General features: G+C 41.8%; 1 protein-coding gene across 1 annotated transcript in view; it reads left to right on the plus strand.

The window, feature by feature from the left end:
- DISC1 (DISC1 scaffold protein) overlaps positions 1 to 12,818 on the plus strand; it is a 344,543-nt gene that overhangs the window by 51,583 nt on the left and 280,142 nt on the right. The window lies entirely within an intron of this gene.

Here is a 12,818-nt window from a genome sequence, read left to right on the forward strand (position 1 = left end):
AAATCTTTTTAGGATTATTGAATCCTCTTCAGCTGCAGTAATAGACTATTGCTAAAACAACAGATTTTCAAATTTAGGGTGCTCACCCTTTAAAATTCCTCTCATCCTGCAGGAAGGGATTTTTTTTAAAAAAAGGAATACAATGGGTAGGAATCCTCTACAGTACAGGAGGGATTCTAAAGGCCTGGGACTGTAGGGTCTGTACTCTAGGCTTTAGAATCATGCAGTTTTTCTTCTGTAAATAAGACGGTATAGTGACAACCAAGCAAAACATACAGTGATTGTATATGGAACAGAAAAAAGCCAATCTTTATTTTTAAAAATGAGCAGAAGTTATTTGAGGAAACAGGCACATTTAATTGAATTTTATAGAAAAAAAAATGCTAAAAGGAGTCTGAAGGACCAAATAATTGCAAAATCTTGCTTTTGACACCACCTCTCTTTTCTGCTTCTCCACCCCTTTAATTACTATAGTTTTTTGACAAATTATGGAAATTAAAATGTAAATTGAATGAGATCTATGCTGCTGGGAGGTGAAGTGACTTTTCTATTCAAAAGCACTCTATTCTCCGTTGTGTTTTTATCTACTACTCTTACCACAGACAAAAAAGTATTATATAAACATATATTGTTAATGGTGATACAAAAGGAAAGTGCTTGCCCTTGATTCCCTCTAGTGAATGTCAAGATACTTGAAAGTGGAAATTAACAGTAAACCCTAAATATTCAAAGCAGTAGATGGTGGTATAGCCATGAAACTCACATTGACTTTAATGGATGTTTGTGCAGCCACAATCCTCCACAAATTTGAAAAAATAGATGTAAATATCTTTGTTTATTGAAAATAATACTAAAAGGTTCTAGCACAGTGGTATCTATATAGTAGTGCCAAGCCTTTTTACATCGTGTACCTTTCCTTGTACACAGACATGTTTCCAACACAGATACTTCTCCCTGTGGTATTTTTGTCAAATGCATGTTCAGTTAGATGGATCACCCCTGCTCCCTGTTTAATTTTTAATATAAAAATGTAAAATATTAGGATTTATTACACCTTTATTACCTGCTTTACAATCTATGTGGTTAAATATAATGAAATGTCTCATTTGTTTCTGTATTTACTTACAGTCTCCTCTTGATGGCCACATTACTGTATTTTTTCCAAGCAGGTATAATGCCCTGGGAATGTGATAACAGCATTTTGCCTTACATAGCATATAGTAGAAATTGGTCTGTTCTCCAAGGATCGCTTGGAGTGTTGTCATGGCTCATTATTTGTGATGGAGCTTGACAGCTCCAAGGTTAAACATGCTGCTGGAAAAAAAAAAAGCAGCACATTTTTGTGTCTATAGGAGTTGGGCTTGCAAGGGTAGCAGTATAGGCTTTTTTGTTTGGCACAGTTGCATGTCTAAACATTTAAAACCCCTTTTATTTTCCTTTATAAGCTCCTGAGAGCTCCTGGACTAATTTTCATTGCCTTCAGTGGCACCAGGTTCTGGGGGCATACTGTCTGACATGAAGTTCCAGGGTCAAGTCTGCTGCTGAGCTCCACATCAGTTTGTGTAGCCAGTTGTTACTTCAAAATTAACTATATGCAAATAGTTGAAAAAATAACTAAATCTCATCCATGCAGGAATGAGAACACACAGACTTCCTGCTTGGAACTGGCGGGAAATGCTGACTTACCCTGCAGAATTAGGTTCTGTTGGGAGTCTGGATTCTCCAAAGCAGGTGGTACAACAGAATAGAACATTTATTCACAGATCCATTGTGCCAGCTTGAATGTAGAGAACATACAACATATGTCATGACAGAGTCTGTCCTACCTCTGCAAGTATAAATAGTAGGTATTTTTGTACATAGTAACCTATGAAGCCTGCAGCTATTTTAGCTTCTACTACGAATACAGTCAATACTCATAAGTTAACAGGGCTTGATAGTATCAGCTGGTGGGGTCTCTCATTGGCCGGTGCACCAAAGAAGACTGTCCAGCCACATTATTCCAGTTTTTTCTGTTAAGGGTGTATCCCTAAGAGCGCCTCAGTGTAGGTGACCAGATGTCCTGTTTTTAAAGGGACAGTCCCGTTTTTTGGGACTTTTTCTTATATAGGTGTCTATTACCCCCCATCCTGTTTTTTCAGAGTTGCTATCTGGTCACCCTGCCTCAGTGCCAACTCGTAGAGGGCCCTCAATACTGTAACTCATATCAGGCCAGACACACTCACTGCCCCCAACGCACTGTTGTCATATGTATCTAGAAGGTGTCATATAAGGTCTCATGTGTAAACTGATCACATGCTGGACCCGAAAATCATTGTGTGATGTGTGTAAGTTGTATATAGGGCCCTACCAAATTCACAGTCCATTTTGATCAATTTCACGGTCATAGGATTTTAAAAATAATACATTTAATGATTTCAGCTGTTTAAATCTGAAACTTCATGGTGTTGTAATTGTAGGGTCCTGACTCAAAACGGAGTTGTTGTGGGGAGGGTCGCAGGGTTGTTGTAGGGAGGGTTACAGTGCTGCTCCCTTTACTTCTGCGCTGCTGCTGGCAGTGCTCTTTTCGAGAGACCAGTTCTATAGGAGAGAGAGAACTTCAGTGTCCCTATCAGTCAGGCTTTCACTTTCCTGCTGAAACTAACAGCTAGGATCCCATATTGCAAACACTGAGGATGGCTTTAGTTAATTAACAGTTAGAGTGGGGCAACCAATTCATTTTATGTAGGGTGCGAAGGAGTCAGCCAGATGGTACTGACTTTGTGGCTTTCAGTCTGGACAGGATTTGAACCAGTAGTGACTTAAAAGTGAAAAGCTCCTTATCCCACTTTCAGTCCTTTAACTACCTGCCTGATAGGATTATCATCATCATGGCAAATCCCAAAGCGATGTGGTCTCATGAGGTGGTTTAGTTGTATATTCAGTTTGTCCATAGTTAGCAACATTGTTACGCTGCCGAAGCTTTTGGTGCCCGTGTGATTGCCTCCTGTGCAGCAACATTCGTTGGTACTTTGGAATTCATTGGTTTTCCATTTTAATAATATGTCCATACCAGAAAAGCTGCTGAACCTCAAATCGGTGCTGGTGTAGGTGGTTGCTGGGTTCATCTTAAAATAATCTCATTTCTGGTCTTATCCTGCCACTTCATATGTAGCAGCTAATGAAAACAGTGAGAATCTAAAACATCAATCCAGTGTTTTTTCAACCTTCCTCAGTGCATGCATTTCATTTCTGTATCATAGAGTTGGTGTAACTATGGTTCTTAGATCTTGAGCTTCATGGTGAGCTTGATGTCCTGACATCTCTCCTCAGAGGCTGTTGAAGGGCCTGGAACAGGGTAGCAGCTGTTGCTATATGAGTGTCCAAATCTTTCAAGTGTACAGTTCAGTATTCACCTGTCTGGATGGGGCATCAAGCAGGCCGCAACTGTAAAACACTTGGGCAGTGTTACAGAATCATAGAAATGTAGGGCTGGAAGGGACCTCGAGAAGTCATCAAGTCCAGCCCCTTGTGCTGCACCAGTCTTCTGGGACCTCTCCCGTCCTCCAGGGGTTCTCAAAGGTAATTGCTAACTGCTTTGAGATTGCTTCAGCTAGTTCCTTAAGTACCGTAGGATGAATTTCATCAGGCCCTGCTGACTTGAACACATTTAACTTATCTAAATATTCTTTAACCTGTTCTTTTCCTATTTTTGACTTGCATTCCTTCCCTCCGGTTGTCAGTATTAATTATGTGAGAGTATCTGGTCATTAACCTTTTTAGTAAAATCTGAAGTAAAATAGGCATTAAGCACTTCAGCTTTCTTGATGTCATCAGTGATTAGCTCTCCTTCCCCACTAAGTAGAGGATCTACACTTTTTTTTCATTTTTCTCTTGCTCTTAATGTATTTATAGAACCTCTTTTTGTTGCCTTTTATGGCCCTTGCCAAGTGTAACTCCTTTTGCGCCTTGACCTCTCTTATTTTGTCCCTACATACTTGTGCTGTCCTTTTGTACTTCTCCTTATCAATTTGATCATGTTTCCACTTTTTGTAGGGTTCCTTTTTGATTTTCAGGTCATTGAAGAGCTCCTAATGGAGCCACATGGGCCTGTTACAATGCTTCCTAACTTTCCTTTGGACTGGAATAGACAGTGCTGGGTTATAATCTCAAAAGAGGTCTAAACGCATATGGCAGTGAGCAAAAGACTTGCAAGTAGAAGTATCAAGGTTAATTCCCCGCTCTGGCACTTCGAGTGCAGAAGGTGGGGGCCCGCAAGGATTCTAAAAATTAATACTGACCACTCCAGGCTTATATTAAACTCCCAAGGTTACAGATTTTCTCTGATCTTGGATGGGTAGATACTGCCATCACCCAAGTGCAGAACCCCTTTGAGAGCCTGGGAAGGTGCACTTGGGAATTCCTTCCTGTAGGGTACCCTCAAGCCCTTTCACCTCCCCTCCAGGGAAGAGCTGAGAAAGAAGAAATAAGGAAATCAGCTGTTGCCACTAGCTAATTAAACAACATGTGCACAAACTCCTTAAGACACAAAAATCCAGTTCTGTTCTAAAAGAAAAGGTAAATTTTATTAATAAAAAAATAAGAAAGAAAATACATCTGGGAACGCAGGCTACCGCTAGATTTTAAAAGAGCAACTACAAGGATTAAGCATCAAGAATAGCTTTCTTGAGGTCCAGTTTAAAAGTTACAAGCAAAACAAAAACATCTGGTGTTAGCACAGAGGAATCCACAAGCCATAACGAAATAAAAGGGATAGACCTAATCACGTCTTTCTAGACATTACCTGATCTATTTACGTATCTGGGGTTTTAAATGAGTAGTTTCTAGATACGATACTGATGATTTTTTCATACCTGGCCCAAGCTTCTTACAGCATACCTCTGCCCTGGCCGCCTCTCCCCAGGAGAACAACAGACAGACAGACAAAAGGGGAGTCTTGTTTCAATTTTAAAAAAGCTTTAGCCTTCCCATTGGCTCTTTTGGCCAGATGCCCACTCACTTCCTTTTACCTTTGCATAGCAGTGAGACTTCTAACTCTTAGAAGTAGGGCAATTAGAGAACAGCTACTAAGAGGGATTTTATAGCTACTGGCTGGCTGGGTGTCCATAAAAGGGAGCTACCCTACCCCCCTTCATTTATCACAAGAAGTCAGTATCTATGAATGTTAAATTATTGGTTTAAGAAGAGTGAGCTGGAAAACATAATATGTTCTTGAAATTGCATTTTGACAGACACATAGGAAGGGAAACAGGCTGTCCTTGGGCATATACAGCATACATGGCTATGTAGGGCACCCGAAAATGTGCTGTCCACCCTGACCCTCTCTGCAGGCTTCCACCAACCTGGCTGCTGCAGGCTGGTGAGTCTTCCTCCCGAGGGGATCTAGTACTTAAAAGTGAAAAAGCCTTCCAGCCTGCCAGAACTAGGGTATGTCTTCACTACCAACATCAAAACGCTGCCGTGTAATCTTGACTATAAAAAAAAGCCACCCCCACGAGGGGAGTAGCTACCAGTGTTGAAACTTGCCTCGCTCAGGGGTGTTTTTTCACACCCCCAAGTGAGATAGTTTCAGTGCTGTAAAGTCAAGAAGGAGTCCAGTGGCACCTTAAAGACTAACAGATTTATTTGAGGTAAGCTTTCGTGGGTAAAAACCTCACTTCTTCAGATGCATGGAGCGAAAGTTACAGATGCAGACATAAATATCAAATATTAATATTAAACATAAATAGCGCTGTAAAGTGCCAGTGTAGACAAGGCCCTATTAGCAAAACATTGAAACTGTTAAAGAGCCATTCAAGTGGTAATGAAGCCATTTAACAGGCATTTACCAACCCCCAGGTATATACTGTCAGTTTCTGAATTTACTGACAAGAACAGATGTGCATTTACTGTAATATTTACTCAGAACATGTTAGTCTACAGGACCTTAGTTTAAAATTTGCTTTAAAAATATTTCATTAGTGTGTTGCTGAAGATTATAAAATCACATCTCTAAAAAAATCCTTGTATAGATTTTTAGATGCACAGTCTGAGTATTCATCTTTAGCCTTAAATGCTTGGATCTTCAGACATATAGTTTTTTTTAAATAAATCCTTCAAAAGACCACCCTTATCTAAAATACACATGCGAGCCCGGGCTGTCATCAGGCATAGGGGCACCAGTTTAATAATACTGCATAGGGCCCCATAAATCCTAAGGATGGCCCTGAAGGGAAGGAAACAGGAGTAACCAAATAAATATATATATGGATTTAAGGCCTGATTATCAGAGGTTCTGAGCACCCCAAATTTCAACTGAAGTCAGAGGGAGCAGCAGATGTTCAGCACCTTTGAAAATCAGGCCCTTAAAGTTTAATGTCAACAGCAACACAATAAATAAATAAGGGCATAAAGTGCATCAGTATTTATCAGTCTAGGTAGATAATGATTTCCCCTTGAGTCAGTCCAGATTTGGAGTGTTGGATGCAGTATGGGGTACCAAGCCTAAAGGATATTTAAGGCTAAAATGGGGGCTAGAAATACTTGAAGAAATCGTGAAGTCCTTGAGGTTGTGCATGTAAAACTGATGGCAGAATTTGCCCTGTTTTGTGTGGGTGCTGGGATGGGGAAGGGGGCATGAAGTGCGCTAGGAGGGGTGCCCAACTAATGCCCTTGGTGGCACTTCACAGCCCTCACAGCATGAAGTCAACTGGTATTGACACATATCCAGATTTGCTGGCCCCCTGTGCACTTGCTGTGCTTGGTGGCAGATGCTGTACTGGCTGCAACTTTCTAAAATATTATTGTGGATACGTAATATCCCCAGTGCCACTGAGCCATGGTGATCTGTAATGACATCATGACTCCTGAACCTTGCACTTGGTCACTACTGTTCAGTTTCCCCCACCCCTGGAGTTCATTTTAGGTGAGTTAGGGCAGGATTTTGCGCTTAGTGTTTTAGGGCTTGTCTACATTTTAAACGCTGCAGCGGCACAGCTGTGCCAGTGCAGCTGAGCCCCTGTAACGCTTCAGTGTAGACCCTACCTATGCCGATGGGAGGGGTTATCCTGTCAGCATAAGCAATCCACCTCCCCAAAAGGCCGGTAGCTGGGTCGACATAAAAATTCTTATATTGACTGAGACCCATCTACATGAGGACCTACGTTGGTTTAATAACACTGCTCAGGGGATGTGGCTTTTTCACACCCCTGACCAACGCAGTTAAACTTTCTAGTGTAGACCAGGCCTTACTCCCTCATTTTGGAAAGCATTCATAGACTTTTTTCTTCTTCTGGATGTTAGTCTTTCCTTCTGTCCATCCGTTAATCTTAATATTAGGATTGGACTTTTAACCTGAACACCATGGACTACATGACTTTTGATCTTTTGGGACTTCTTCATGTGAGCAAGTGGATGTGGTGATAAGTTGAACAAACTGACTGGGGAGCTGCAGAATGAAATTCTAGGCTGCGTGGGGGGCTAATAGAAAACAGGAGAAGCTCGGTGACAAGGTTGTCGCAACACAAAGGACCAGATCAGTGAACTCTGCATGACTTTTTTCCTAGAGTTGCAGCCTTGATGGTTATTAAATGAGCAAACTGAGTTCCATTCATACCACTCTTGATAACAGCGTCCAAAGCAAGGTAACATGGTATATTATGAACTTGGTAGAGCAAATGCAAAAACTCTTTAATTGTAGCTAAATTCCACTGTCTAGGCTTGCAAAAATAACAAGAGGAATTACATCTTACTAAACTAAATGTTGGATTCAGTGCAACTAACCTGTGAAAAAATATAAATACAATATCTAAATACTGAACAGTCCTTTCTCCAACTCTCCTCCTTATATGTATTATTGAGACTAGGATTTAAAGGCATGTGGTGAGTATGTACTGGCTAGTGTGTTCTGTAAGTTTAGTAAAGACAAAACACACGTGCTAAGCTGCTTGAGCGAAAGCCTACATGGGAGCCCATGCTTTAACTCGACCAGTGTAGTGTCTTATCGTCTGCACTGCCTTGTCTACGCTACATTTGTAAACACACATTAGCTAACAAGTGTTTAAAATACGACTTTTAAATCTGAGTGTTGACAAGGCCATAGGAATGGTTTGGGGATGTTTTATTTCTCAGTCTTGGCTATCATGTCACAAGATAGTCAGGTAGGGTTAGTCTTGGACTGTAGGTACATTTATTAATTATTTAATTTCCTCAGTTAAAATGTTTTCATTTCTGAGAGTAATGATAGAAAAAGGGTAGCACAGATCACTTTATATGGCAATATTCCACCTACAAAGGATGATGTAGGGCAGAGCTAATGCATTTAGATAGACTGTCCAATCTTTTAATTAAATCATGAAGTATCTTTATTCAAAAAGAAAAAATGATGAATTGGTCAATGAAAGAAAGAAAGGGGAGGCGGCGGTAGTGATTGGGTCAGAATAGTAGCTGATATCAGTGTCAGGTTCATTTCAGGTTTTATATTTTTTATTATTTATTTTTGCTATTGTATGCTTTTGGGTTATCCAAGTTACTGAAATTATGACCAGCAAAAGAGTTCTATGAGAAAGTAATTCTGGGTCAGCTAAATGCTTGAGCTTTGAAGCTGCTACTGATTTGGAATTTTAAATTTATTTTCCTGTTGGGAGGTATAAATTTGACTTGTGAAATAAAGTTATGGCTTTCTATAAACTAATTGACAGATATTATAATTACAAAATTATTTATTGGAGGATTACACTAGCTAAGTTTCTAGATGCAGTGGGCAAGAAGTTGGGAAGCTTTCGTTTGAAGTAGCAGGAAGTTGAGATGAGGGGAAAAAACATACATACAAAATAAAGTATCACTGTTGGAAAAGAAGACTATATAACCTTGAGAAACTGAACTGAAAATCTGAAAAATAAATGTGTTTAGACTTAGATTATATCCATTAGGTTGATGGATTTCTCCTTAACGCATGGAGGGAAAAGAAACTAAGACTTCAGACAATGAATCATTTTCATTTTCCTCTTCAGTATGGCTTATCCATGGTTTTTCTTATCCATGGGAAAATCAATTGGGCAACCTCTCCACATTTATAAAATAGTGCAATTTTTGAAATGAGCAACGTCATGGAGAAATGAAATATAAACCTTTAGTTTTTGTTCTTTAACAAATTCTGTTTGATCTGGCTTTTTGTCCAGGTCAGAAGAGCTTTATGCTTTTAAAGAGAAGTTTTAAAAAACACTTAGCATTTGGAAATTAATTTCTTTTATCATATCAGATGACCGTGAAATGTTCTTGTCTAACTTCGGGCATGTTTACACGTACATGCAGCATGTCTGGTGAAGACACTCTATGCTGATGAGAGAGACCTCTGCAGGAGAAGCTCTCTTGCTGAATAGCACTGTCCACACTGGTGCTTATGTCGGTGTAACTTACGTCGCTCAGGGAGTGGTTTATTCACACCCCTGGGCGACATAAGTTCTTCCCACATAAGCTGTACTGTAAACCTAGCCATAGCCTTAGAATTTTTCAAAATATCAACAGAAAACTTGGCTCAATATTTTAATATTTCACATTCCTAATTTTTTTCTCTATTTCACAATTCTTTTGCATTTACGCTCTGGGATTTATTGGATTTCACTATATATGGCTTATTTTTTTAAGACATATGGCTAAGCAACACTAACATTTTTTTTGCAAGATTATTTAGAAGAAATAAGTTGGCTGACAGTTTAGCAGGTAGTCTCTCCACAAACGTCCTTTATTCTTCTGTCTGTATTAATTGGACCTGATTCTACGATGTTCACTACATGAGATCATGGCTGACCCCAGAATTGGAGAACCGCAAGAGAAGTTTTATGCCACCTTGGCTCCCAACACCTGTTCAGGTCCTGCACCAAACACACTTTGGCTGAACCTGAGACATATGGCTGTTGTTGAAGATTACAACTCTAGTAGAGAAGCCCACCCCTCTCCCTGGGCTTCAGAGCCTGAGTTCCACCCGTGTCCCAACATCTAACGCTGCTATTTTTAGCGCTGTATCACAAACCCCGTGAGTCCAAGTCCGTAGACCCAGGCTCTGAGACTCATTGCCGCAAGTTTTTGGTTGCCGTGTAGACGTAACTCTCTGTCTTTTTGCTTGTTTGGATGTAAATGTGATAACTTTTGAATGCTATATCTGACCAATTTGAAAATGTCAGGGTATGTTCCAGAGACGAGGTGGATGAGGTAATATCTTTTAGTGGACCAGCTTTTGTTGGTGAGAGAGACAAGCATTCAAGCCCCACAGAGCTCTTCTTCAGGTCTGGAAATCAGAGTGTCCGGGAGCTAAATACAAGGTGGAACAGACTGTTTAGTAGAAGTAGTTAGCACACATTTCAAGAGACCATTCAAGGTGAAGTGGCTCATTAACCTCTCCAGTCACAGGAGGGAAAGGAAAAAAAACTGGGTGGGAGTGGCTTATGTATTGTTGTAATAAACTATAAATCCAGTGTCTCAGGTCAGTTCATGACTTTAGTATCTAGTATAGTTATAAATTTAAGCTTGTCTTTTGAAGGTGTTGTGTAGGTTCCCTTGTCTCTCTAGTGTCCTGCAACCAACATGGCTACACCACCACTGCATACAGGGCATGTTCCAGTCACAGTGGGCAGAACCCTACTGATTTTATTGAAACCTGGAAGAGGTGAAAATAGGGGATTCACTGAGCCCCTGGAATCTGGTTAGCAGACCCAGGCATAGGCGCCAACTTCCCCTCTTTCCTGTGGGTGCTCAACCCCCTTTTGCCTCCCGCCTCCACTCCACCCCTTCCATGAGGCCCTGCCCCCATTCCAACCCCTTCCCCAAAGTCCCTGCCCCCAACTCCACCCCTCTCTGCCCCTATTGCAACTCCTTCCCCAAATCTCCGCCCCAGCCCTGCCTCTTCCCCACCTCCTCCCCTGAGCACGCCATGTTCCTGCTCCTTCCCCACCCTCTCGGAGCGTGCTAATGCTGCCTAACAGCTGTTTGGCAGCGGCCGGGAAGGAAACACTGGGAGGAAGGCGGAGGAGTGGGGATGCGGCACGCTCAGGGGGGGAGGAGGTGGGGTGGGGGGTGCGGTGCACCCACTAATTTTTCCCCATGGGTGTTCCAGCTGTGGAGCACCCATGGAGTCAGCGCCTATGGAACCAGGGCTTGTTTTCACGTACAGTGCAACAGCGGTGCAGTTATGCCGCTGTAACACTTAAGTGAAGATGCTACTGTGCTGACGGGAGAGTGTCTCTGGTTGGTGTACTTAATCCTCCCCCCCCTCCTCCCCCGAGAAGCAGTACTACAGGGGGGGTTAGGTCAGTATAACTATGTTGCTCAGGGATTTTTCACACCCCTGAGCGATATAGTTATACTGATTTAGGTCTGTAGTGTAGACCTGGCCCCAACAACTTCAACCAGGTCTGCAGTTAACTACAGTTCAAATAACTGGTTGATATGGTAGCCATTATCACATTCCAACATCATAATACCTGCCACATCACCTCTACCTAACATCCCAATACAATTTAAAATGCGGACACTGTGAGTGACGTATCTCATAGATGGAAAGAAAATAAATAAGAATGGTCTGTGTTTGTGTGTGTGTGTGTGTGTGTGTGTGTAAATGGGGGCCACACGAAGTCCCTGATGATGTGGAGAATGGGGAGCGCACAGAGCCTCTGGCATAGGGGAGAGTGGGGGGCGATGGTATGGGAGGAGGGAATGTGGAGGACACAGAGCCCATGGCAGGTGGCTGAATGGGGCATAGGGGGGAGGAAATATAGAGCCCCCAGCAGGGGGGTGAGACCCTGGCATATGGGGAATGGGGGATACACAGAGCCCAGGGTCTGGGGAAGGAGATAAGGGACTACAAAGAGTCCCTGAAATAGAAGAGGGTGGGAGCTTGTGGTGGGGAATGAAGGGATGTAAGGAGCCTCTGGTGTGTGCCTGCAGAAGCAACAAAGTGCATGGTATACTTCACTCCCCAGTTAATCAGATCTCAATCATGAGACTGGTCACAAAATCATGAGATTTTATAAAAAAAGATTAAATCTTGTTATTTGGTTTGTTTGATTTCTAAACCTTCCCCTGCCCACTCCCAGTGTGTGCATGACAATTAGTGTTGCCAGCTTTCAAAAATTTATAGTTAGGTGATCTTGGCCTGTGCTGCAGGAGCTCTCACGAGGTTTCAGCTGTGATTAAGGCCCTATTGTACTAGGCAGCGTGTAAACACTTAGCAAGAGACGGTCCTTGCTGCGAAGAGAAATTTAGTGCTAAACATAGTGGTGGGTTAGAAGTTGGAACTGGGACTCATCTGGTATAAGAGCTATCCAACATCTGTTAGGAACAATTCTGCATCCATGCTGAACTGGACTGGGCAGGATTCAGACTGTGAAGTCTAGATGAAAGGCTCTATAACTCATTAGTGATGCTGTGAGGCACCCAGTGCCCTGTAAATGGTAATGTTACACCTTTGAAAATGAGGCTTGCTTTCTGGAGAGAGACTTTTATTAAATCAAGTTCTGATCTCTTTGCAGTTTACACAGGGAGGGTCTGGTCAGGCAGGCATAATCTCTCCCAGGCTCACAGGAAATCTACCACGCCCTATTCTTAAAGAGACAGCTCACATTAACAAATAAAAATGAAACAGTAAAACAAACACAACGTATTAGCACACACATTCAACACAACATTCAAATTCATGTCTAAGTGCAAAGTTTTGCAATATAAAATAATTCCAACGAATACTCCAGGCTGCAACTTCTTGTGTCCCTGGGAGACTTGTCTACACTTGCAATTTACAGCTTTACAACTTTCTCGCTCGGGGGTGAAAAAACACCCCCCTGAGCGCA

Source organism: Eretmochelys imbricata, chromosome 3 (assembly GCF_965152235.1).
Source record: "Eretmochelys imbricata isolate rEreImb1 chromosome 3, rEreImb1.hap1, whole genome shotgun sequence".
NCBI classification, from domain to species: Eukaryota; Metazoa; Chordata; order Testudines; family Cheloniidae; genus Eretmochelys; species Eretmochelys imbricata.